At 47.7% G+C, this 27,815-nt stretch overlaps 1 long non-coding RNA gene across 1 annotated transcript; it reads right to left on the reverse strand.

Moving 5' to 3' along the window:
- Window positions 1-975: 975 nt before the first annotated feature.
- LOC144141496 (uncharacterized) lies at window positions 976-27,237 on the reverse strand. The gene is made up of 4 exons (XR_013316620.1): window positions 27,117-27,237; window positions 19,290-19,390; window positions 14,806-14,998; window positions 976-1,030 (listed from the first exon to the last, which is right to left on the reverse strand). It is a non-coding gene; the product is annotated as an uncharacterized LOC144141496 (long non-coding RNA).
- Window positions 27,238-27,815: the final 578 nt, after the last annotated feature.

Raw genomic sequence — 27,815 nt, forward strand, 5'->3', positions numbered from 1 at the left:
AGGACAACATTTAACATCAATCTTTGAAAGTACCTGGGTAATAATTATAGAAAAAATGCTTTACTTACCAGGCCTGCGGATGGGAAGCTACTGCCAACTTCATCGCATAGGTGAAGCGAAACCATATAGTTAAGCCCAGTATAAATTTTCGTATTCCAATTTTCGTCTGTTAGAAAAGAGCAGTAAGGGTACTTTGTGATAACGAATTAAGCATCTTTGGACCGAAAGCACATCTTCACGGAAGAAACAAAAATTGGCCGGGTGAACGACAGTGCTGCTTGTCATCATCATCTTCATCATCATCAGCCTATCTACGCCCACTGCAGGGCAAAGGCCTCTCCCATTATTCTCCAATTACCTCGGTCCTGTGCCAACTGTGACCAATTTCTCCCCGCAAACGTCTTGATCTCATCTGCCCTTCTAACTTTCTGCCACCCCCTGCAACGCTTGCCTTCTCTAGGGATTCATTCTGTTACCCTTAATGACCAGCGATTATCTTGCCTTCGCATTACATGCCCTGCCCTCGTCCATTTCTTTTTCTTAATCTCTACTATTATGCCCTTAACACGTGTTTGTTCCCTGACCCACTCCGCTCTCTTCTTGTCTCTTAATGTTACACCTGCCATTTTCCGCTCCATTGCACGCTGAGTCGTTCTCAATTTCAGTTGTACCCTCTTAGTGAGCCTCCAGAAGTATGTTTCAATGGAATGATCAAAGATGTTAGAAGTAGACTTTTATTGCGGCCGAAATTACCACCTCTTAATGCTATAGGAATTCTGCGTACTGTCTTTAGGATGCAAAAATTGAAGTTGGATCTATGTCACTGCCGCGCCGTAACAGTTGACACTCTCCTATTGTTGCCTTTGCCAGTGTGTCTTAATACCTAATGCGGACGTAAGAAATCAACAAGGGCGAGATAGTGCAATAGCGAATGCTCGGGTGCTTGGCTATCGCTGTAAAACAAACGATACTCACTAGCGATTGTTTTACCTATGTTGTATCCAGATCCAACCCATTCGTCGACCAAAGGCTGGAAAAAGTTAGGAAAACGTAGCACTTTATTTGTTTGTATTTGCAGGAGTGATGGTCGTGCATGGTGGTTAACGGGGCAGCGAAGATCAAAGACGAGTTTGGTTTATTGAAACAACTTTATTGACCCAGCAACAACGATTACAACATTAATTCAAACGTCCAACGAACAAGCTATAACTATTACGAACAAACAGTAACTAGGAAAGCAGAAGAACTGGTGGAGTTTCACGGGCCACTATCCAGGCAAATGGCTTTGACGTCAAAATACTTTAAAAGAATGCCTGTATCCGGAACTAGCGCGAAATAATTGTTTTTTCTTCTGTTTCCATCACGGGCCGCTTCGAGGTAAGCCTCGCTCAACCGTCGCTCAACCGTTTTTTTAGGTTTTTCAAAATTTTCTTCGACCGCTTATATCCGCTAACTCTAATATCACGATTACTGGTGGAACTTTCGCGAAATCTGCATTATAGTGGAAATGCAGAGTGTTAGTTGGTTCGCGACTTTCCGTAATTTTCTCACATTTTTTGTTTTCTGGTTTTTCAAAATTTTGTAAGACTATCACCATTTACGCTATATAACGTTACTAATGAATCTTTCGCAAAATTTGCATATCTGTGGATATGCAGGATGTTACTCGGTTCGCCATTTTCGGTATTTTTTATATATTTTCTTATTTTGTAGGTTTTCCAAATTTCTTTCAACCAATTATCTGCGTTCACGCTATTATGCGGATTACACGTCGAACTTCCGTGTAATCTGTATTTTTGTAGAAATGAAGGGCGTCACATGGTACGACATTCTCCCCAATTTTTGTTCATATTTCTCTCATTTTTTAATTTTTCAAAATTTTGTTTCACCAAGAAGCTCCATTTACGCTACTGTAATGATTACAGTCGAAACTTCAGCAAAATCTGCATTACTGTGGAATTGCTGGGAGTCACACAGTTCGCCATTTTGTGTATTTTTATATTGCATAATTTTTTTAGTAATTTTGTTTTTGTTCAACCGAATAACTCCATTTACGATATTATGATTATTACAGGTGGAACTTCCGTAAAATCTACATTTTCGTGGAAATGCACGGCGTTACACGTTTCGCCATTCGCCCTTCTTTTTCATATTTTTGGTATTTTTTAGTGTCTGAATATTTCTTATCACAAAGTATATCCATTCGCTCTGTGATAATGATTGCAGGTGAAACTTCCCGAAAATCTGCATTTTTGTGGAAACTCAGGCAGTCATATCGTTCACGATTTTCTGTATTTTACAATATACCTATTTTATTTTTTATATTTTCGAAATTTCGTTTGACTAATTCTCTCCATTCACGCTATTGTAACGATTACAGGCAGAACATTCGCGAGATTACCATAATTGTGGTCATGCAGGGCGTTACACGGTTCGCCATTTCTACTAATTTTTTGTATTTTTCTTTTTATTTATTATTTCAGAATTGTCGTTCGGCCTATTATCTACACTTACGTTATTATAATGATTGCAGGTGATACCCTTGAAATCTGTATTTTTGTGGAAATGCAGGACGTCACATGGTGCTGGCTTTGGGCGGTACTCGCAAAGAATGCTGTGTATAGGGTGTATTCATAGGGCTTTTGGCCGCGCCGCTGCGCAACCTGCGCGGCGGCGACGACGCCATATTTGAGGTTGCACTCCGCCGCGTGGGCAGCTCGTTTCCCGACGCGAAACGTGGTTTGCGGCGTGGTCCTGCCAAGAACCTTCGTGCGGACGGTGTTTTTTCTGCGTGATTCGTGGGTGTGAGAATGCTTTGTCGTAATCAGTAGTCAGCATTGTTTTCGCTGCGAAATTCCGGACTGCGCTGTTCACGTCTTCTACAACCTCAGACCCGAAGCATGCCGAACGACGAAATCAAGCGCGCTGGGTATTATTTTTTTTTTTTTGTTGTTTCGAAGCGAAGGCCAGGGCAATGCTTGAAGACGGTATAATTTCGCGCGACGAATACAACTGTCCAACGGTATGACAGGCACCGCCAGCGGCGTGCATAACCCGGCCCGTTTCGGCGATTTCGCGCTATCTTGGTGTCATCCCCATGCGTCGATTTCCTTTTTTTCTGCGTTGCTTGAAACGACCGTGGCTCGAGTTGAGAAAATTTCTTCATCCAAGGCTGCGAAGATATTTGATGTGGTGGTGGCGTGTGAGATGAGGAGCTGGTTTTACGGTGTAACCCAGGCATTTTGCGCGCAAGGTAAGTACGTGGTAAAATTAGGTATGGTGGCGACGACAAATATCGCGCCGATGATTTCCAATTACTTTTCTTTCGGTAAAGAAGCGACATTTATAAGCAGAACAACATTATGGAACACGCTTTGGCTACTTCGAAAGCAGCGCAAAGACAAGTGACAAAGAGTGTTCTAGTTTATCCCTGCATACGCTTTCGTCTCTGCGCTTTTCTTGAAGTAGTCAAACTGGGTACCCAGCTTCAAGCTGTAGTATCTGGTCACATAACACGCATGGTCATTATAGAACAGTTGAAAGCGACGAGGAAGAATTGGATGCCCGCAAGTACCCGGGAAGCGACATTGCATGCACGCTTGCGTTCATCTCAACACAAGAAGGAATCCATGTTAAGGCTGGCCGCCCAGTATGGTTCGTCTCATACATAAGTACGCCGGCTACGTTAATTTGTGAACATATTCAGCACTGCGTAATCTTAAAACTTGTGTCCAGCTACGAGGTGAAAGCTCCGACGCCATCGATCGTCCCGAAGCCCACCTGAATGAAATCAGCTACAACAGATTCGGTATTGATTAGCCATATTATCGATAACTTCTTTGGGAATTCGTCGAATGGAGACAGACCGTCTTCAAGCACTGCCCTAGCCGTCGCTCCAAAATAGCGAAAGAAAAGAAATACCCGGCGCACTAGATTTTGTCGTGTGGCCTGCTTCGGGTCTGCGGTTGTAGGAGACAAGCGCAGTCTGGAATTAAGAGGCGGAAACAATGGTAGCTACTCGTTACGACAAGGCATTCGCATACTCACAAAGTACGCAGAAAAAACACCGTCCACACGAACGTACCCGCCAGCACCACTCAGCAAACCACCTTTCGCATCGGGATACCCGCTGCCAGCGCGGCGGAGTGCAACCTCAAATATGGCGTCGTTGCCGCCGCGCAGGTGGCGCCGCCACCCGCTCCAACGCCCTGTGAATACACCCTATTGCTAGAGAGTGTCTGTACGTTGGTTGTGCCAGCCGGACGTTTTACTTTGGAATACGCTTGACGTAAATTCAGTTCAATTTTCTCGTTACATTCAACATATGTGCAATTTTCACTTCGGGTTACGTCGGAAGTAACTTAATGCATTGGGTTACTTTTCAGAAATTGCCCGCTGCTGTCCGAGTAAGATGAGAAAAACTGAGTCATTTGGGGAAGAGGCGAAATGGAAAAATTCGAAACGGGAAGGAAGGGGACAAACGAGAAAGCTGAAATGAAAATGGGCGCAAATGGGAACAGGCACAGTAGGAAAGGGTCAAACTGGAAGGTTGCTTCGCATCGGGTTGAAACAGGAGGGACCAAACAGGAAGGTTGATATGGACAGGGGATCAAATGGGAGCGTCCCTTTCCTAGTGCTATCACAGCTTCCCTTTAAATGCTCTCCTGATGTACCATGCTATCTATCAACTTGGTCCGGCCGTCGCAAACGAAGATTTTTAGTAAAATAATATTTTTCATGAGGTATATACTTTTATAAGAAACGATTTCATTGAAACGCCAACATAAAAAGTGGTCACCTAGCATAGAATTTGTGTATAAAAGTGGAGTTACTCTCCAGAAGTTCAGTGTGAGCTCGGGATTTGTAAGCAGGGTTTTCCACAATTTGTGTTCCACCGTGAAGCCTGCTCACAAGGAAAGGCGCCAGGGGGGACTAATGTTACAAGAGAAGACCATCGACTATGATCGGGGCGCGGCCGCGAAGCGTATGCGCGATGCCCGTCGGGACCGCCATTACCGCGAGGAGGAGGGCGCAAGACATCGGCGCGGCTACAACCTGGTTGAACGCTTACCCGGCCCCACGCCGCGGCTTCAGTAGCACTTTGTTGCCAACCAATAGCCAACAAATAGTTCCGGCGGTTATCCAACTCAACGGAAAGGAATGGCTCGGAATACAGTCGACTCGCATAATTCAAACTTGAATGGACCCCAGGATTTTTTTTTAATTATCCCAAGTTTGAATAATCGGAAGTTCTCGTATATATGACTCTGTGCAAAGTGACAGCACGCACTATGGTTAGGCGTTGATTTTAATCGCGTTATTTTAATTTTAAGCGTTTTAAAACCATAAATGCGCCAAATAAACATACCAGAAAGACAGATAGAAAAAAAATTACACCATCTTCCCACGTGGGAACCCTGAGGGGATGCAAAGCCGTGGAGTAGTAGCGTGTTAATTGGTTGTTAAAGACACGTGTAGTAGCGTATTAAACGTCTTCTTTATTTATCGAGTAGTGGAGAACGTTTTGCGGCTTCTCCTTCTCTAAGCGAAGAATCCCCTGTTGGACGTTGTCGTTTCGAAGCGTGGTCACGTTGCCGAACGCCATCTGGATCAGCTATTCGCCGCTGGCGTTTCAAAGCGGATTCTCGTTCTCGAAGCGAGCAATCCACAGCTCCACGCTGCCGTTCGTTTACGTTCGGCGTCGCGCGCTCGCCCCTGTGCAGCCTTGTTTTCGGAGGTGCCCGCGGTTCTGACAGTGTTCTGGCTGGCGCTAGTTGAAGGCGTGACAGCCAGTTCACGGCCAGAATCGTTGGCCTCCATTGTCAGCTCATCGGACGGCGCAGCGTTGTCTCGACAGACAGCATCAACTGAAGGAGCAGCGGCGCGGACCTGGTTATCTGAAATAGAGAGGAGGAGGAGCGCAGAAGTGGTGGGGAGATGGGGAGAGCAGGAGCAGCGCGCGCTTATCGCACAGGTGGTCTGGAGTAGTGGAGGGGAGAAAGAGCGGCGTTATCCCAGCTGTTGTGGAGAGGAGGAGAGGTGTGAATGCCGGACCTCGGACGACGGAGCCTCGACTAAGATTGGCTTTGCATCAAAACTTTATTCCGGGTAATGCCATTCAGGTCGCGCTCTTAGCCGGTGGTATCCACTCACCAGCGACCTCCTCAGCCCTGTCGATTAACCGGACCTGAAGGTCGGAATCGGAGCAGCGGGAGGGGGCCTCGCAGTGCCTTTCAATGGTGTTTAGTGAGAACGTGTCCAGCGAGCATGCCCATATTATGTGACATAGGGTGGCGTGTTCACCGCATAGGTGGCCGGCTGCGGTTGGGTAGTGGTTTGCGTGTATGTGGGCAAGACGGGCTGGGTTGGCGAAGTGTTGGTTTGCAGTAAATACAAAATGTGAGTTTTGCTGCTATTAAATGGCTGGTCCGCCGGTGGGTAGATCCGGCGGGAGAGGCGGTAGTGTGTGGTGATGTCATTCAAGTGACCAGGCGATCCCTCGCAGACTGCGCCCCGTGATAGGGATAGAGATAAGGTCCTGCCCCGACCGTGAGCCCTCGGGCGTGTTCATGGGCTGTCTCGTTTTCCTCGAGGCAGGAGTTGCCGATGACAAGGTCAAATGAAATGTGCGGCCTGTGGATGTGGGGGGAAATTTTTAGAGAATTTTGAGTGCCACTCGTGATAATCGGCCAGTGCCGAAATTCGGAGTTGCAGTCTTTAAATCAATAATGGTTTTCAGAGGCGTGGGATTCTGTATTATGACTAAGGGTATGACCGCCTCTTCCACCGTTTCTGGGCAGGTGGCTCGTATAGTTGCCGAGTTTAGAAGACTTTGTGAAAGGCCTGTTGCAGCGACTGCTTATGCACTGTGGTGCCTGTATTCTGCTGTATCCCCATAACAATGAACAATGAACTTTGTTGACATCATGTACATAGTACACAATGCCGGAGGCCGTCAGAATAAGCCATCTGAAGGACAGCTTGACGGAGCTGCGGGCCCCCGTTTTGGCACCAGAGTACAACAGTGTTCTACAGTACAAAAAATAGGCCACGTAGAAATATGACACCCCTTGCGCAATTGCAAGAACGTAAAAAAAGAGATAACAACAACAACATAGCATTTCGGTGATTGCTGCGTATTTTGTGGAGCCCTTCAGCTCGTTCGATCTCTGGCTATGGGACGTTCCGGGTAAATGTGGCGTGGCAGTGGTTTTTATTAGCCTTGCGTAGATGTGTGTTGGTATAGGGTAGAGGTGTGTATAGTTGGTGAGGTGTCCGTTAAATTGTTCTAGGAGTATGTGTCTCCCTGCGGCTTATCGTTATACTCTTTCGTACTGGTTAGTTAGGTGCACCTCGATAAATTCTCTCACTGAATTGAGTACGCCTGAGCCTCCGAGGCGAGCAGTGGATGTGCCAGGGATGATGCCAAGTGCAAGGTTATACATTCTCCTAATAAGGGCATCGACCCGTTCTATATCTTGCCTAGTCAAGCGAAGATAAGGGAGAGAGGGCATGAGTCGACTTAAAACGAACGCGTGTAGAAAGAGGACCTTCTGATTTTCTTTCTCGCCTCGATGACTATTTATGATTCTGCGTATTAATTCGGCTGTTTGGGTAGTGTTTCTTTTCATTATATTTAGGAACTCGACATTAAATCAGTCATTTTGAATGAGTAAACCAAGTTCACAGATGCGTGAGACCTATGGGAAGGTGTGTTCTGGAATCTGTAGCTAAATGTTGGGCTTCTCCAGTTTACGGGTTTGTGGTGATAGCAAACGTAACTCTGGCTTAGAAGGTCAGCGTGAAAGTGCTGCTTTGGCGGCTTCTTCTACCACTACCTGAATGCCTTGCTGGAGGACTTCCTCGATATGCACGGCGCTGCCTCGGTTTGCCGAATTATAATGTCATCATCCTATAGGCTATGGTAAATTGTTGGGATGTGGCTTAAATGCGGTATTGTTAGAATGGCCAGAGTAAACAGAAGTGACCACATTACCACTCCCTACGGCATGTCGCGACCCCCCACGCCGTTGGCGGGGTGTTAAGGCCGTTTACGTGATGGGCGACCGTTCTGTCTGTTTGAAAGTCCTTAACATAGTTACAGATTCCTTGCCCTTGGTTCACTCACTGTAGGCCTTTAAGAACTGCGTCATGGGTGACATTATGAAAGGTTTTTTTCAGGTGCAGAGTTGTGGCAGAGTCGTGACCGTTTGTACTACGTTCTATAATATGATGGTAAAGCCTGAGCATGACGTCCTTGACAGAAATGTTTGGCCGGAAGCGCCCAATGGTGGGCGGACATTGATTAGTATCAGTTATATAATGCTTCAGCCGTGCCTGGATGACATGCTCCATGAACTTACCCTGACATGATGTCAGGGAGATAGGGCGGAGGTGTTTCACATCGAGGGGTTTATTTGGCTTTGGAATTAGGAATGTTTTGGCGTGCTCCCACGATTTCGGTATAGTGCCCAATCACCAGCATTCGTTATTATACTGCGTGAGTATGCGATTGAGTTATTGTTCAAGTTGCGTAATGCATTATTAGTTATTTTGTCTGGCCCAGGGGCTGAGTTGGATCGGAGTTTGGGTAATGTGGCTCTGACTTCATCTTCTGTAATTTCTCGGTCCAGATCCAGATTGGCTAGTCGCGAATAAGATGGGAGAAGCAATTTCGGGGTAGTTGGAAGGTAGATGTCGCGTAGTGCATCTAGAAGTCCCGAATCTGATCCTTGGTACTTCTGTATTATCTGGGTTAGGCCACGACTTTGTTCCGTCATACTTGTAGTGGGGTCAATTGAGTGCCTAAGTATTTTCCACGTCTTCTTAAGGTGGAGGTTTCCGGGCAGTTAGTCACTTATCTGGTCACACAGGCTTTAAGCAAGTTCCTCTGCGTGTTTTTCTGTGTCAGACTGAAGGGCTGTTAGTCGTAATTTGAGCTTACGCTTCCATTTATTCCTTCTCCAGCGTGTGTGAATGCTTTGGAAAGCTTCCCAAAGATGGGCAAGCCTGGAGTCCTCTGTAAGGGAGAGAATATCTTTATCTATCTGTTTCGTTACGGTTTTGACATGAGATAGCAGCTGCGAGGCCCAGTTGTCAATGTCTGTTATGGGGGTCTCTTCTGCATTGTTTTCTCGCAGCGTGCGAAAGTCATCCCACTCCGTGAGGGTTTGTTGTCGGGGGACATATCTAATCCTGTCAGTGTGCGCAATAATGGTTCTATAATATCGTGGTCACTGCCTAACGTATGTACTGCTTTGTTCCATTTGTCTTGTTTTTTTTTAAAGTAAATATAAGACGGGGCTGGTGTCTGCCTGCGCACTATTGCCGACTCTGGTGGCAGTGTTTGGGTCGTTAAGGATGTTATTGTGGTGTTGTATCTTTTCCGAGAGGCCTCCTCCTTTTGCACTGTTTTGTATCAGCAATGCAGTTTGGGTTGCATTAAAGTCCTGTAAAATTATGAGCGCATGCGCTCCGGCATCTTTATGAGTCACCAAAAAACAGGCGGTTGAATTTATGCTCGAGGTGTTTTGGGGAACTGGATACGTTGAGAATAAAAATTTTGGTGTCGGTCTGTTTTCTGGCGTACAGTAATAATAATCATCATCATCATCACCAGCCTATCAACGCCCATTACAGGGCAAAGGCCTCTCCCATTATTCTTCAATTACCCCGGTCCGGATCTTGTTATTGTTCATCTCATCTGACCATCTAGTGTTCTCCAGTCCCCTGCAACGTTTTCCTTCTCTAGGGATCCAACCTGATACCCTCAATGAGCAATGGTTATCTTGTTGTCGCGCAACATGCCCTTCCCACGTCCATTTCTTCTTAATTTCTACTAAGATGTCCTTAACACACGTTTGTTCCCTGGGATGCGGCACATCCAGCGCCTGCTGACCGTACGCTACGGGGCTGCGCTCTTGCAGAGATTCCGTAGCCAGCCCAACTCGCACATGGGAGCGCTTCTCACTATCTTCGAGGAGGGCATCGAGGTTCCGAACCGACCCCATCTGGAGCCGCCACCACCAGACACCAGGGAGGCCCTGAGGATCACCACGACCCTCCGCGGGGTCCGCAACAAGCGGACCACACCACCCCAGGCCATCCGCCACGAGCCGGCCGCCCTGCTGCAGGACGAGCTGAGCAGCTACCTGCGTCTCTACACGGACGGCTCCGTCAAGCACAGCACGTACGAGGGGGTGGCTGCGTGCGTGGTGCCTGAGCCGGGAGCCAGATGGAGCTGCCCACTGCTCTTCCCCGCTTCCTCCACACGGATGGAGCTGGCAGCGCTGCACCTGGTCGCCGACCTCCTCCTCGAGACTGGGCCCCATAACCACCCCGGGGCGGTCATTCTCACGGACTCCAGGACTGCCCTGCTGCGTCTGCACGCGGCAGATCAACCCACCAACAGCACCAGCTACCCGGAGCGCTCCTTTGTAACCTAGCTGCGCACTGTGGCCTCCCCAGGCTGCGACCTGCAGCTCCACTGGCTGCCGGGCCACAGTGGCATGCGGGGAAACGAAGACGCCGACGCCCGCGTCAGGAAGGCCCACCAGGAGGGCACCCCAGTCTCCCAAGACGTCACCGCGTTCGACGAGATGCACACTGACCTGACCCGCATGGTGCAGACGATGCAACCCTACCCTTGGGTCGTGAGTGGTCTAGCGCCCAGACCGTTGCCCGCTCGCATAAGCAGAGACGCCCGCTGCCTGCTTCTCCGCATGCGGCTCAACTGCTGCAATGTGGCGGAGCGTCTGCACCGACACGGGCGCAAGGACTCCCCTACAGGTGCGGTCTGCTCCGAACTGGAGACGCTCGAGCACCTACTCTGCGTCTGCCCCCAAAACACGCGGGGCCAAGAGCAGAGCTCCACCGAGCGCTTCAGCGTCGAGGCCTTCCGTGCGCTGGCATGGAGAACCTTCTGTTACCGGAGGGGCCTGCGGCAACCCAACGGGAAATCGTCGCTTATGTGCTCCATTTCCTGGAGACGACCGCCGTACGCAGAGGCTGTAGCCCGGAGTGCAATGATTGACCGTTGTACCCGGACTGACAGGTTTCTAGAACTGACAGCTCTCTTTATACCTTTCTCTCTCTCTCTCTCTTTCTACTTTATTCTATCACTCCCAGTCTACTTCTCTTCCCCTGCACTGGGTTGTATGCAGGTGAGCTCCCTGCCTAGCTCAAAATATCCCCAGCGAATTTACTTTACTTTTCCCGTCGCAAACCACAACCACCACCACTCCGCTCTTCTTTTAGGTCGTGGTCGTTGTGAATATCAACACTGTCAAACTGCTTCCGGGATGCTGTGAGGTTATGGTTGACCAGTACCTCTGTTTTCGGGTCACTGTGGTTTAGAAAAGTCTTGTAGCCTGCTAACCTCTTGTGCGTATTTGTCTCTTGAACCCAATTATATCGGCCAGACTGAATTGAGATTGAACCAGTAATTGCAAAGTGGATCGTTTACGTTTATATCCCCGGCAATTTCACAGACAGACTTTACCCGTGTTGCTTCTTCCTTGCGCGTTTGACATGTGGTGCTAGGGATTGTTGCGGGGTGCCTGTTGGTACGTGAAGATGCTGTGTTGATTCAATTCCTTCCATAATGTTTAGGAGCTCCATGGTGCTGTGGAGTTTCGTGTCGATGTCCTGAAATTCAGTTTCGAGGGTTTGTTCTAACCTGGTGAGCCTGTTGTTGATGACGTCGAGTATTTCGTCATGCTCAGTGACTTTTCTATTTCCTATTCAGTGACGGGAGTGTCTACAACGCTTTTTTGACAGGAGGAGAGTCAAGTTCTGTTATGGTTGTGGTTGTTGCCTAAGCTAGGTCGATGAGCGGTGCTTGATTCCCTGACTCCAAGCCCAAGTTATCTTTTTGTAGTTTGGACATGGTTTGTTTGAGCGCTTCGATTTACGCTTGCACGCTAGCTAGTTCTTGTGCATGTGCCAAGGAGGGATGGAGTGTTTGCTGTTGATTCTGAGGAGGATGGTAGCCCGCGCCACCCCAGTTTACCTGCTTATTGCTGGGCTGGGACGGAGGTGGTGGTTGTTGGGTTTCTCTTATCTCTTTGCTTGTCGAGCGACGCTTTTGGTTGATCGATGAATTGGAGCGGCTTGTTTGAAGTTCCAAAAGCCCAGGCAAACTTTCTGGGCTCCTGAGTTCAGGTAGCGGTGGTGGTTGTGGTGGTGTAGGAGTTGGTTGTTGCTAAGGTAACTCTTTATTCAGGGTTTGTGGTCCCCTCCTTGGTTGGAACCTGGATTGGCATTCCGCAGAGCCGGTGATATGAGGGCCGTTACATACTGCACATTTGGTTTTGCACAGGTGTTCCGGGTTTGAGTTGATTAGTCCGCACTTTAGACTAATCAAAGTGCGGACTAATGCGGTTTGCCAAACCTGGGAGGTTTGGTAAACGTCCAGTCGATGTCCTGTGCGCCAGCATCGGGTGCTTGCTTCTGTTCTTCCTCGGAAAGGTTGGCATCAGTATGAGAGATAAAAGGGTAAAATAGTACCATCGAACAGGAGTTGCACCGCGTTGCAGTTGCCCATCCTTCTGGCGTTTAGGATGCTGCTTTTCGGGTTGAATTTTATGAGGCTTTCTGTAATGGCCTTAGGCGGATCGTCAACGGAGACGTTGAATATTAACCGGTCGCTGTTCGAGATCGGGCAGCGACATTCTTGGTGATCTCGAAGTTCCGGCCTCTGATGTTGATATGTTTGATCGAGGCCATTATCCTGCATCTCCCTTCCCAAGGGGTTTAACATGAAGTAGTTGGAAGTCACGTTCATTCTTAGTTGCTCACCTTGTACATTTGATAGCCACGGTGACTTGTACACGGCATCTAGGATGTCGGCTTGGCGTGTGCGGACATTGAGCCCCTCATGAGGTCGGAATACAATTTTGAAGTCTCCTTCAGGGAGCTTCTTTGGAGGTGGAATTTCTCGCTTCGGGCGAGGGGAATGCTGCTTTGTCACATGGTAGGCCAAGGCAGTTGGGATGGGCGCTTCAGCGATATTCTTGGCGGCCACGTTCTCACGATGTGTATGGTGGATGCACTTCCAACCGTTCATCGTAGTTCGTCTGGGGTGATGTCTTCTTTTTCCATGACGACTTCTGTGCCGCCGCTATGCGTCGGAGTGGAAGCTAGGCCTAACAGTGTAAGCCTAGTTGCGGAGTGGTTTTCTTTGGTGGCGGTGCCTCCGAAGGTGTGGGCCCGGGGTCGAAAATCTCGCATGGGTTGAACATTTACACAGAACGGGGCCTTTTCCCTAAAACACGTGGTGAAGAACGGTGTGTGGCGCTCAAACGCCTAAAAACGACGGAGCCAAAGTGAGGCGCCTCTGTTCGCATAAAGTCCACAAGCGAATGCCGTGCGCGATCTTTTCGTAACCGCCATGTTGTTTTTTTTAGGTTTTCCTGGCACACGACCCCCGAATGCGCGACTGCGCTTTTTCCTTTTTGTTTCTGCGACAGTGGCCCGCGTGGTTTTTACCACTTCGAAAAGTGTAGACAGTCGATCATGTATAGTCGTTTCTTGAGGCCTGTGCATTGTTTTGGTTTCTATGGTAAATACGGCTAAATGTCACGGTATACTTGTGCTTCGTTTCAAACGTTTATTTACAGCAACGCCCTTTTCTTGAAGGCTCGAACACTTATTTTTCTTTTATCAACTACTCTGATTATATAAGCACGCAAATTTTCAAATAGTTGTGGGAACGCAGCACATATTTTCAATATGGACACGCAGAAAAAGCGAAATAATCGAATGACGGAGTTTGTATTAGGTTGCTTTTGAGCACGTTGAAAAGATAGCGGGCCAACCAAAAATTTGTTTTGTTTGTATTAACTGAAAGTATGAATTATCAGAGTTTGAATTATCGCGAGTGTACTTTATTCCCTCGCGAAAACATTTTTAATGACTCCTTTATTATTCATTCCATACACCCGCGTGGGACATGCTTCAATAGTTTTAATAAAAGTCTGTTAGTGTAGCCTAAACATGCTTTACTAAAAGAAGGCCTAGAGCCTCCAGGGCGAACATCTTACTCCGGAAATTTCTACGTGCGCAGCAAAAAATGGTGATCGGCTTTGGAAAATTTCCACTGTGGCATTAAACAAAGCTTTCACCGCGGAAACCCGCCCCGCTAGGGCACAGAAAATCAGATGTGAATGTTTGGGTGGTGGCGATAGCCACCAGGTGCCTCCACAATTAATTTGTCACCTGTAATCACACGCTGATAATAATTTAGGGCTAGCCTATATTACTTCGGTAGAGTGCGAAATTTGAGTTTTCATTTTTTTGCGTTTTCTTCTTATTAAAAGCCTTGCGTGCTCTTCGTTTTGCGCAGCCACGTATTTTGTGGCTACAATAGAGCTTAGCCAGCAACGAAGCCTAATTCTTTGGAATTGAACAATTTTGTAATACGACTCCACTAGAGTGATAGGATCTTTGCTGTGGGTGCTCAATACAGCGACTGAATGGCCAGGGTTGGCCCTCGGCTCCATACCCGGTGCCCCGGACTAGAGGAACCTACTTCTAAAAAAGTTACCTCTCTCGCTCTCTTTTCCGAAGTGAGGATGCGCGGTAAAATAATTTGCTCAGGAAAAAAAGTATTTTTTGTAGGTTACGCATTTATTCTTTACTTAGGGAAATTCAGTGAAAGCGAAGCAAGTCGTCCGAGCCGAACAGCAAAGCAAAGGCAACTGAGGCAGATTTACTTCGCCACGGATATCATTGTTCACCGCTCAGAGAAGACAAAGCGTGCAAAGGCAGGAGTGGGACTGGTGGAAATATAGAAGGAATACTTACACGAATCAAATTTCCGTCCATGCGAAGACCAATGGAAAAAAATCTGCCAAGCGAAATTGGACCTGTGGGATCATTGGGTTGGGTTTGTTCTTTTCCATCTCCGTATAAAAGCTGGATGGTTGAGTTACTTAAATGTACGGTGCCATAGTATTCGAAGGGATTTGTAGGCCAAGCCATCCGAACTTTTGCAAACCTGAGAGAAAAGATAATAGCAATAAATATGCAATTTTTCTGCTCCAGTCAATGATACCGCACAATGACGGAAACAACTAAATAATTTTAGCCGTTCCACTCAATGTGAAAGCTGTCGGAAGTGCAGAGCAGTGATCCGCCGTAATATGCTGTACCGCCGTTATCCGCTTACTGCTACCACCCCAAGCAATTCAAGTTTCCCGCCTTGGCAGTGATCGCAAGCACCCTGCCGGCAACTGCGCCAGCGCGAGTTCTCGATTGCATTGAATTGGATTGAACTAGTTTGGCTTGGGTTGGACTAGATTGGATTTGGATTGAACGATAAGCAGCAGTAAGCATGATAATCGGCTAATAATAGGCAACCAGTAAAGCTAAGAATAACCAGCTGAGCCTTAGCTCATGCTCTCTATACACTGGCCTTGCCGCTTGACTTTCGAAGCTTCTGGGTTACGCCGCGGCACAGAGACCGTGACAGGCTACAACGTAACACCGTGGCGACATATTTGGTTCGAGCGAGCGAGCTAGGACGACAAGGCGAGCACCTAAAGTGCCCTGCACTTAAAAATTGAAACAGCCCATTGCTTTTGTCGTTTCGCGCAATACCTGTACGAAAATGGCAGCAGCTGAAGGGAGTTCACATGAAGTCGTTCGTTTTGCGTCTTTCCTACGACACCGATATACTTTATTGTGAAAATACTTTATTCCTCATTCAAGTTTTGTGGGGCTAAGCCTGTGTAAATGAATAAGAAATACGGGAAAATATTCAACTCTTCATACAACCGCAAAAATTAGCGATCCCCGTGGGCTCAATATTGTCCCAAAAGGGTAAAGGTATGTACGTAAATAGTTCAGCTTTATGCTTTCGCGATATCGTGCAGATCAGAGACGTGATATACGAAATTAACAGTTTTGCGTCGGGCTGTTGTAAAATATTATGGGTGGGCACATTGGCCTGCTGATGCGGCAAACTTCATTTTTACAATTTTTATCGCTATTTTTTTTATTTAAATGAAGCCTACTTGCTTTACGATTTCTTTCCCCAACGTGAGCACGCGTATGTGGGAAAGCGTACGTACTTGATTGATTGTAGGGTTTAGCGCGCCGACGCAACGCAGGCGATGAGGCGCGCCGTAGTGGAGGGCTCCGGATTAATTTTGACCACCTGGGGATCTTTATCGTGCGCCGAAATCTCGTACACACGGGCGTTTTTGCTTTTCGCCTCCATCAGAAAAGCGGCCGCCGCAGCCGGGAATCGAACCCGCGACCTCGTGCTCAGCAGCGCAACGCCTTAGCCACAGAGCCACCGCGGCGGGTTGCGTACGTACTTGGCAGTTCACGTTGGGTCGGCAAAACTTCGTGGCTGCACAGTTACGACAGTGCCGAGGTATCAACAAACCGGTATGGCTGTGGCTTGCTGTAGCTGCTAGTCACAGCGAAGTTTTACGTTTGCGTAGACTCTGTTCGCTGTAGAGGTTTAGCAAAATATGAGTGTTATCATCTATTTCAGTGTCTCGCGGGTGATCCGCCCAAATAAATCGCTATAAGACGTAATCCCAAAGACTTAACCTAGCTTATATTACTACTGCCAAGAAATAATTGGGAAGAAAAAAGAAATACCCAGAAAAATGCAAGCTTATCACATAATTTCTTATTCAGAGTCCCTGCGCCGTATCCTAATGGTGTCACTGATGAATAGCATCATTTTTGTCAGGACAGAGTTATCCGCAATGCAGCGAACTAGCATTTTTCTGCTATTCTTCCGCGATCATTCCGCAATCAGTCATTGTGTTCTTTCTTTTTATGGCCTACGACAACCGAAATTGTATCTCAAGCTCTTATCGCTATGAAAGGCGGTGGCGTGGTGTTAGACAGCACCTGTCCTATGATATAGAAGCGGTAAGAGGCGATACACACAACGTCCTGGCGCATGTATGTAACAATATTTTAAGCGGGGTCTTTCCCAATGCACTAAAATGAAGTAACATATGATGAAGAAAACAACCTGTGGAAGAAAGGCGAGGACGAGGAAGGCTACGAATACAGCGCTGTGTCAGTGTTGGTAGCCTTCTTCGTCCTGTGTTAGTGTTAGTGCTAGTGTTAGTGTTAGTAGCCTTCTTCGTCCTCGTCTTTCTTGCGCTTGTTGTGTTCGTCATCATGCCCGTATTAACTCGCCCAAGTTGCCATCTTAGGAGTAAGATAGCAGAAGATTTCCCGGGGAAGCCCAAAATATTTTTCTGACACCAGTCTTATACCGATATTGCCCTGTTTTGTAACGTAATTGAAAGGCTGATTGAAGCTCTATAATTGAACTGCCTTACAAAATTTAATCTTTAATAGCTACAAAAGTGCAAATTTAGGCCCAATTATCCAACTGAACTTCCATTCATTGAGCTTATATACTGTATGAAGCAGTGTTTCAGCAATTGCTTTTTTTGCGGGATCATAATATTTCATTTCACGGAGACATTCAACACCATTAACAATGATATTATACTGTTTTTGTTAAAGTTACATTTCTTGGCATTTGTGGCATTTAAATATATTAACAATTCCCCTAACAAACTCAAGAGAGTTTGTGATATGCGGCAACCTTAACATCTGACCCCAGGGCGTTCGTGATGAATCAATGCTGGGGCCCCTACTATTCTTCGTGAGTATGAATGACCTCCCTACCTACGTTAAGAACAGCACCAACATTTTTTATCGTGAAGATAATATCTCAAATACGGGCACAAGGTTGCCTCCCATCCCCCAAGCGGTTCAGGAGTAATGAAGAAAATCTCCTACGAAGTAATACGGTCAACTCTACTTTTATGTTCGTTCATTCTGCTCTAGTTTGGGTGAAACGTCGAGGCCGTTATTCGGGTGCAGCCAGCCATGGATGCATGCCCATGTGACAGACAGAGTGATTGATCATCAGCGGCCATCAAATCCGTGTACTCGTGACAACATAAATTTCTTGAGTAGATTCCTGCAATGGCATAGGGGCCCACTAGGGCTTCATGTTTGGAAAATACATTTCTAAGCATGTAAAAGGTGGTTAATTGAGGACTGTACTGAACTCGATCGGTTTAGACTCCCAGACGATATACAGTGGAACCCCGGTTATACGTCCTTGGTTATTAGTACAACCGAGTTTTACGACGAACTTTTCGATGCCCGTCAAGGTCCCAGTAGTAAAAATGCATTGAAAACCTTGGTTCTCCGAAGCGACTTCATGCCTGATCTGCGTTATCCGAGTAACCACTTAAAGCACAAGACCGAGCTCCGGAACAAATGGAAGTGCTGTGGGCCTGTTGCGCCTACATGGGTTCTCTCCGGAATAACTTTCTTTCATCTTTCTTTTCTCGCCCATCCAGCAGCTGCCCGCTCCCCTGCAACATTGCTTTCTCCTACACCTCGCTTGGTTCTCCTCTTGAGCGCCACCGTGGCGGGGGCGGTGTGTAGGCGTTCATTTGTCCCAATCAGCAGTGAATCGCCAGCGAGGTTACTATGACAGGCTCTGGCTGCCACATGGGTTGGTCGGAATCTAGCGTGCCATGATTCGCACTGGATGGCGGGAATCACGGCAGTGGACTGTGATTTAAGGTTTCTTTTAATACAGCGAGATTACAACTTCCACTTCATTATTCTTTTCGTATATACTTTTTTTTAGTAATTTGGTTTACCGAGCTCTGGAAAGCTATAGTTTGTAGTTTACATTGAAGTGTTTTGCTAACCCGTCGCGCTTCACTGTACTGATTGCCGTAATTTTCTTTCGGGTTTTACAACGCCAGAATTTAGGACGCTTTTCATGGTTGCGAGAAAGGTGTATAATCCGGGTTTTACTGAATCGACTGAGCAGGTGTATGTCCCCGTGAATGAGTTGCTTACGCTTATCTCTGAATAACGAAGGAGGTACGTCTTCGCAAATCCGACGAGCCTGTCTTCCGGCAGTTCGACTAAGCAACGCCACTTTTTATGAAAGTAAAGTTTTGTATAATTTTGTTCGTGTTTCTTTCGCACCTGCCTCGATTTGGTGTCACCTAACGGAGCAGTAAAAATTAGTGAAGTCTGAATGCCCATTAGGGGTATTAGAAACTCTTAAAGCTCAGTACTGGTAAAGCGAAACTAAGGACATCGCTTGTGACAGTATAACTATTGCTCGGTGGGCGAGTACTGAGAAGTGGTGGGCCACAGGAATAATGTTGGAACACAACGAAAGACATTCTCCAGTCGGCGGAAATATAGACGCGACATCGATTGAGGCGAAGGTGCGTCCTTGGAATGCTGTATTTACTCTGTGTACTCACGTGTTAACCCGGTTGTAAATGAACACTCGAAGACTGCAGCCGTTGTACTTAGGGTCGGGCCATTTGAAGTCCCAGTCATCTTCATTGATCTTTATCCCATACTGCACAAGAGGGTACGTGCGTTAAACAAGAAAACGAAAATCAGTAAAGGGGTGTTCTGCACGCAAATGAGGAAAATGCCAAGTTTACCTACATACGAACAATGGGGTTATGCAAGCCAGGGAGTTTTTACATACTTGCAACTAGAGGTGGATAAGGTAAACTAAAACGGTGTAGTCTAGTGATCGCAATTAGTAACACTTCCGATGTACACATTCTTCTCATACAGGTGTACTACGTGTTCGGTGTTACAACGAGTGACAATCAGTGCTTGCCCTCTCGACACACCCGGGGTTTTACTTTCTGGTACGAGCAACAAATATAAAAGCAGGATTGGTCGTCACCGGTGAATCTCACAGGGCCATAACGAAAGCGGTAACGCCGCGTCGCATGGTAATAGCTTTTCCGAGCGTCCCAAAGGAGGATAGTCCCAGAGGAATATTACAAGGCACAATATTCAATATTAGGCTTTTTTTCCTTTCAGAACCTTTCTGTGCAGTTTTTTCTTCGCCACAAAAAAAATATGCACAGGAAACAGCAACCTGTTATCCTTATAGGCGGTGTGACGCCTCCCCTGTAAGCCTAGCCTAACGTCAATCATTTCGGCCCTCCTTCGTACAGCCAAGTGGCCCAAGGACTTCCCAGATGACCACACGTCGGTCACCAAACGCAGGTAAGCCCCCGGAGCCTCCCAGTGACCCCAAGCGCTCCTCGCACCCACTGTCACACCTCTCCCAGCACCACCTATGATCACGCATTCGTGAAATGAAAGTTTTGCGCGAAACTGCCATTCGCATCCAACAAGAAAACGCCCGCTTAGGGCAAGAAATCCAAACGCTGCGCCAACGTCTTACCACCTCCCCCACTATCCCCGCCACCCCCTCTGCAGTGCCCTCGTCTACTCAGTCATCACCTCCTCCTATGCATGACCAAGCACCCCCCCCCCCACCCCCCTTGAAAGGCAAAGCGGAAAGCGATACTCAGCCAGCCTCCACATATGCCCCGTTACTCTGCATGAACTCCGCGCGGACTATCACTCTTTTCTCGCGTCGCTTCAAGGCCAATTGACGGTGCTACAACTGTCCACAGGAGAATTTCATTCGTAAATGCTAGAGAGGAGGCGCTCGTTCGCCCAGAACCCACCGCCATCCACGAACCTAACTCCTGTGGACGCGCCCATACCCATAGATGCGGAAAATGTCCTCTAAAGACGTTATAGCCTGGTAATTGAACTGCCGCGGCTTCAAGACGAAGCGGGCATCGCTTCAAGCTTTCATCACCACACAGTCTCACACGCCTACAGTCATTGCACTTCAGGAGTCGGGCCCTAATGGCAAACTCTTATATTACAAAGCTTACCGACACTCCCATTTTCCTCATCTGTCAACTCTAATACACCGCAACTGCAGTGTAGAACAGCGCAGCCTGCTTTTCGACATTCCACACATATTCACGACCATTCTACCGAAAGATATAGAAGACAGATAACTTAACGTACTTAATATCTACAGCTCTCCCCGCAACACGCAACACACATTCGGTGACATCTTCCAGTGCCCTCTACAGCACGCAGTCCACCAACCGCTCCTCATTATGGGCGATTTTAATGCCTCGCATATTGCCTGGGGCTTCTCCCGCACAACCCGTAAAGAGCCCCTGCTTTGGGAGGCGATCCAACAACTCCACATCACCACTCACAACGACCCCGAACTCACCACACGCATAGAAAACAGTGTACAGCGCGACACACCCCCCCAGTATTGCTTGCTCACATCGTCTCGGTCCTACCACTTGGCACCGCCTCCCAAATAGCTTAGCAGCGACCACTGCACCACCGATTTGCACACCACAATATACATCTCTTTACACGAGCACCCACAGCACATGCATATAACGGACTGGGATGCATTTCGCTTACCCATTCAAAATATCGAATTACATCACTTTATTTTCCACAAGTGGATGGTTCTTCGGGTAAAAGAACTTTTGAGGTTTGAAAAAGTCCGAGGAACCGGAACACCAGACAACGGTATGCAACCGGTTTGCATGCTACACAGGAACAAGACAAATACATTCCATGATAAAAATAAAAAATCGCCACGTGTTCTATGTTTTTAAAATAAAAACACCAAATAGTGCAATCCTTTCGTCTTTTAGATGCGACGCTGAGAAGAGCATCTCTTGCTGGTGGCCCTGTCCTGCGTCCGTCGTCGTCGTCCGCGTCCGTACAGATGCGTCTCTCCTCCGCTCACCCCCCTCCCCTCTCTCCGATAGCGAACCATCTCGCCCAATATCTGCGGGCGCTTGGCGCAGCGCACTCTCACTCCGCCGGTGGGCGGCGCTGCGCGCTGTGCGCATATGCAGTACTCTCTCTCTCCGCGGTCTTCTCTCCTCCGGGTGCGCTGCGCATATAAGAGGAGTGCCGCACTCCGGCCGATTTCTCAGTTGACGGTCACCCGCGCTTGCGACTGCGCTTGCTCACTCGCAGTACCGACGATTACTTGATGGGACGGTTCCTTGCGTGAGTACATGCCAAAAGCGGCCGCACGTCCAAGCAGTACGTCTCCGCAGACGCCAGCTCCAAGCGCGACTTCCTCGACCACAGCTTCGGACACGGCTGCAACGTACTTGCCGGTGACTTTAACGCCAACGTCAAGACCCACGACTGGTTAGAGCGACACGTGGCCGACACCTACGGGTTCCACTTGGTCTCGGACACTGCGTACCCCACCACCGTCCATGGGTAGTGTATAGATTTGGTGTTTACTGATCGCAAAGACTTGATCGTGCCCGTGCTACGCGAACCTCTGACGGTGCATTTCACGGACCATAAAGCCATCGTTCTTGTGTGTAATAAAGCCTAAGTCTAAGTGACAACAACAATGTCTCTCATGCTCAAAATTACGCCCGCATCCCCTCGCGTGGAACCCAACGATGTGATTGAAACGCAATTCATGTTAACTACGCGTTTCACGCAATTAGACTAATCTACCCAACGGAAAAACCCAACGAAACCCCCTTCAGCGTCGCAGCACACCAGGGTTCCCGCGAGGGGAGGTGGGCGTAATTTTTGTTAGGTATTGCATATGAAATTACATTTGAGCACATAAATACATATATTTATAGATATATTTACAAATATATCCATGTATATCTATACATATCTCATGAAATGTACACATCATATATGCATATACGGCAAGAAGCAAGAGAGAACAATAAGAAATACAGAAACAGCAAATAATAGTTAAGTACAAGATGAAACGAAAATAAAAACCCCAATATTATTTCTATCATAACAGAATTGTGCACAAGATAAGAATGCACTTTGCACGCGTAAGATAAGGATTGTAATTATTGACATTATAATCACCTCTTCTTCAGACTCGAAAAAAATGAAAGATGTTAATCGCAATAACTAATCATCCCTGTTACAGCACTAAATGATTACGCCTGTGTTTTTGTGCTGATTCAGCAATGTTGGAATGTTATATGATAATGACTGTAGTTTATAGCTTGTGGCAAATAAGGGTACAGCCCATAAAGTTCGATTTGGTGTATTAACATTAGTGTAGTGACTTTGAGTCCAGCTAATTGTTTTAGAAAGTCTGCAATAACAGGTGAAGCGTAATACATTGTATCTAAAAGCCTGAATTATTACATGTCATCAAATCGGATGATATTGTATTTTACAAGGGCCTCTTTTGTTGTTTGCATTCAGTCGATGTTATCGATGAGACGAATAATTTTCTTTTGAAAGATAGAAAGTCTTTTTATGTTGGTTGATGTTGTTGTCCCCTACACTACGCTGCAGATCGTTGAACGTGAATGAAATAAGGCCTAATATATGTGTATATTTGCCTGCAGTGGGATTACGGAGCGACAACAAAATAAAACTCCATTTACCTGAGCCAGTTTCTTGCATATATAGTCAACTTGGTGGAATACAAAAGCGCTCAAAAAACAAGGACGAAGGAAGAAGTAGACAGCACGGCGCTTGCTGTCTACTTCTTCCTTCGTCCTTGTTTTTTGAGCGCTTTTGTATTCCACCAAGATGAACACATACCAACTAGCCCAACGTTCCGTTCTTCTGCAATATATAGTCAATATAGGCGTCCAAGCTTAAAATTGATGAAAAGGGAACGCCTAGTGTTTTGTGGTAATGGACTATTTCAACAAGTTGATTATCAGGATAAATGCTTTTTTGCAGACTAACCTTTTTATTTCGTCCACAAAAAATGACAGCCTTAGTCTTTCTAGGGTTTATTTTCTTATCGTTTGACTCGGCCCGTTTTTATATCGCGCCCCCAGATCCTGATGAAGACACTGACCTCGAGCAGTAGGTCACCAACCTGTTGCAAGATAAACAACAACACGAGAAACTCGTACACCCGAAAATTCCCTCCGCCTTCGTGGACACCAAAATCTACGTGAGGTTTATACTAGATTCGAGAGATGGTGGCGCAAACACAAGCACCGCCGAGCCCTGCGCCGCCGACTCGAACTCCTCCGCACCTAAATTACACGACACGCCGAATACCTTACGCCGGCCAAATGGCAACACCTGTGCGATGAAATGCGGGGTACCCTCAACATGCGTCGCACCTGGGCTCTATTACGACACCTGCTTCACCCTTCCAAACCCAAATGCAGCCGATCCTTACGTATTACGCAGCTTCACCACAGGCAAGATGGCACCAAGCCAGATATCATATCCCGCCCTAAAGCCCTATACATACCAACCTCTAATGCCTGCGCTGCACCCATTGCACGCAACGCCGGAGCTCCCAACCCCACCCTCGATGCTGAAATTTCTCGCAAGGAAATCATACAGGCTATCCGTTCCATGCACCGCCAAACCGAACCAGGCACGGACGCCATCACTGATAAGCTACTCCGACATCTTGACGATACTTGTATTGGTCACATCACCACTTTGTTTAACTACCACTGGGAGCACAGCCCTCTACCCAGCTCGTGGAAACACGCAAACATCTATCTAATTCTGAAACCAACCAACACTCTTGCAATTAAACATCTCTGCCCTATTTCGCCTACTTGCTGCCTAGTCAAACCCTTAGAGCATGTCATCAACCCCCACCTTACTGCTTACCTTGAAGAGAACCAGCTACTCCCACCCAATATGATTAGTTTTCGTACTGGCCTTTTGACCCAGGATGCTATCCTCCAGATTCACGCTGACATCCTCGCCCATCCGCCTAATTCTGACAACGCCGCAATCCTCGCACTTGATCTGCATAAAGCTTGCGTTCATGTCTATCTCCACGCCATCCTCGACTCCCTCAGCCACCACAATCTCGGCAGTTACACACACACCTACGTAACAAACTTAATTTCTAACCGCACCGTTACACTGCACCTCGGCTCACTCCTCTCCACAGCTTTCCCTATGCCCTCTCGTGGCGCGCCCCAGGGCGCTGTCCTTCGTTTCTTTTTCACCTAGCTGTGACGCCTCTCGCTCGTGCACTTGAACACACCCCGAACCTCCTATCTGGGATATATGCTGACAACACCACACTAAGTGTGCGCAGCTTTAGTGATGCCATTATCCAAGGAACTCTCAATCAAGGAGTCTCTATCGTACACCAGCATGCCCAAGTTGCAGGTCTCTCCTACTCGGTCTCAATATCAGAATTACTGATATTACCTCCCCGGCGATTCCGGTCCACCTCCCTACACGGTGCAGCTGATTTCATCCAGGTCGACCTCAGTGACACCTTTATTCTCCATGTCTCACAGGTCCGCATCCTTGGCTTTATCATATACTGAACTCAGAGCAGCACACATACCATTGCCCAGCTTGGCACTTACACCACGCAGATAATTGGCCTCATTAGGCGCATCACGACCCGTACAAATGGCTTCGTTGAATCTGAGCGCCTTCGCCTCCTTCATAGCTTCTTTATCTCTCGCTTCTGCTACCACCAACCGTACGCCAACCGCACCCTCACTCAGCAGCAGTCCTTGGACGCTCTTTTAGGACGTTCTTATCGTGCAGCACTTCTCTTGCTGCACATGCCCCTACCGGACGACTTCTAACCCTGGTGACGGAGCTACTCGAACCGCACTTCACTGCCCAAATCACTAGCCTAACCTAAACGCCTACCGGCCGCTGCATTCCTATACGAGCGCATCTCAACCACCCATTCTACTAGATCCTATGGCTACGTTCCTTCTCTCAATCCGCTCCAGCATCCACACCAAACCCCTTCCTCGCAATATGAATCCAACCTTCCACCGCTGTCGCCGTTTAGCCCGCGCCCGGGATCATCTCAAACGCTGCCCCTTCCCCGAACGTCCTATATGTAGACGCGGCTGAGTATCCAAGCAAGCCCACTTTTGCATTGCGGTCATAGGAGGACCTGGCGCCAACCCGCACGCTTCAGCCACGGTGCTCACCTCGACTTCAGTCACCGCGGAGGAGGCGGCAATTGCCCTTTCTCTTACCCAAACACCCACCCTTCTCGTTATATATCAGATTCCCTACCCGCCATCCGAAATTACCTCAAGGGCACCATTTATTCACTGGCCCTCCAAATTCTTCGTAGTCGACCAACTTCCGAACCCGTGACGCTGCTGTGCACCCCGGCCCATGCCGACATAGGTGGCAATGAGGCTGCCCACCACCAGGCCCGAGCTTTGAAACACCGGGCAGGCGCTTTTTTTACACCTGAACACGGCGTTCCCGAGATGTCCCACTCGGTACTGCTCACACACCGGGACATCACCCAGCATTACCGCCTCCTTCACGGACAACTTCCCCCTCCCAACCACGCCCTCACAGCTGAGGCTCCCTACGTGAGACGCCTTCTTCAGACGCACTCGTTTCCGCACCGCACTCTATTAGTGCATACGTGTCCTCACCTCTTTTCCTCTTCTAACTGTCCCTTGTGGGATGCGCCGAACACGCTCTATCACTCGGTCTGTGAATGTCCACGTGACCCTTTCGCCCCTCTACCCTTCCCCACCCTCTGGGAACAGGCTCTGGGGTGCTCGGACCGCGACCGCCAATTACTGGTCCCTGGTCACGGCCTCGACGTCACGGCGGCCCTCTGGGCCATCGCCACTCCCCTACCCCAAAACCACAGTACCAAATAAAGTGGATTCTCTCTCTCCCTCACACTCTCTCTCTCTCTTTCAATACCATACATAGTCTCGTTGCGTCGCCCATTGCGCCAGCTCACGTCGGTAGCATTTTGAGTTAGTACTTGAATAGTCCTGTCAGTAGTTCCGTTACACGTAATGCTCCTACCAACTGCTATATAACTGATACTCACGATATCTAAATGGTTACTTCTCTGAAGCAATGCTTCAAGATAAGGGTAAGCTTTTTTGGTGCCATTGATTGAATGTGATCACCAAATACCACCGGTCGACATGAAGCCGAGTCCGTGTGGGATTCGCATCGCAGGTGGCTATTCTGACAGATCACGCAGGCATCTCAGCTTTGGACTTGTGTTGAAACGCCTTCCCTGACTTTTGCCAGTCACTTGCCCCGTGCTATACATCGCGCCACGCGCAGCCCCTGTCTCCTACCACCTCCTGGAGGACGCGCATCCAAGTAGTCTGTCTTGAACTAACCACAGAGCATCACGTCCTCTCATTCCACCTCCTATCGAATGAGATTAATACCTTTCCATCGCAATAAAAATCCGATGTTGTTTCGATTTATACATTTCAATATTTTTGCTCCTAATTCGAAGTTACCTGATAGTCAATGTGCAATCCATTCTTCTGTCGTAGAGAAACAACGTGTGAGAGGGTTTTAAGGTCCATTTTTTCCGGTACCCCAGTGTTTGTGGCCATGGCGGTGCTTCAACTTTGCCCTGCGATGTAAAAGAATACCAACGAAAGTTTCAAAAATGATGGTATTTCCTGGGCTGCATTACTACCAAAATTGTATGCCTGTCTGTCTGCCTCCTACCGGGCGAAGTGTTAAAACATCTTGAACTATGCATTTCATATAGGCAAACACTTCCAAACATATTCGGCGGCTAGCGCACTACAAGCTTATTGACATTGTTCAGCAGATAAAAAATAATAGGCATGGTTCAAGCATAACATAGAGACATAAGTGATGCTGTTATTTTAATAAAAATAGACGGGTGACTTTTAAGGCAGCAAAAAAGAGACGTTCTGAAATTTTTCAAGGAATACAAAAAGCTCGCCTTCAATCCCGGATCTGGGGCTCAAGCGTTAGGTGGAACAGTAACGGAGCGCACCAAAAGGTGGCGCGGCACCTGAAACACGGCGGGAGTACTGAGTTTGAAATCCGCTAACCTATTGCGTTTTTCATGGGAAGACCGAGACAGGTGAAAAAGAGCCTCTTATTTGGGTGTGAAGAAAGGGGAAGGAGTTACGTGGGAGGAGCTGCAGAGGACTGTCCTCTTTCAACGACATTTGCAG

This window comes from Haemaphysalis longicornis, unplaced genomic scaffold (genome assembly GCF_048455015.1).
Source record: "Haemaphysalis longicornis isolate Haplotype H1 unplaced genomic scaffold, Haemaphysalis longicornis Haplotype H1 scaffold_6, whole genome shotgun sequence".
Classification (NCBI taxonomy): Eukaryota; Metazoa; Arthropoda; class Arachnida; order Ixodida; family Ixodidae; genus Haemaphysalis; species Haemaphysalis longicornis.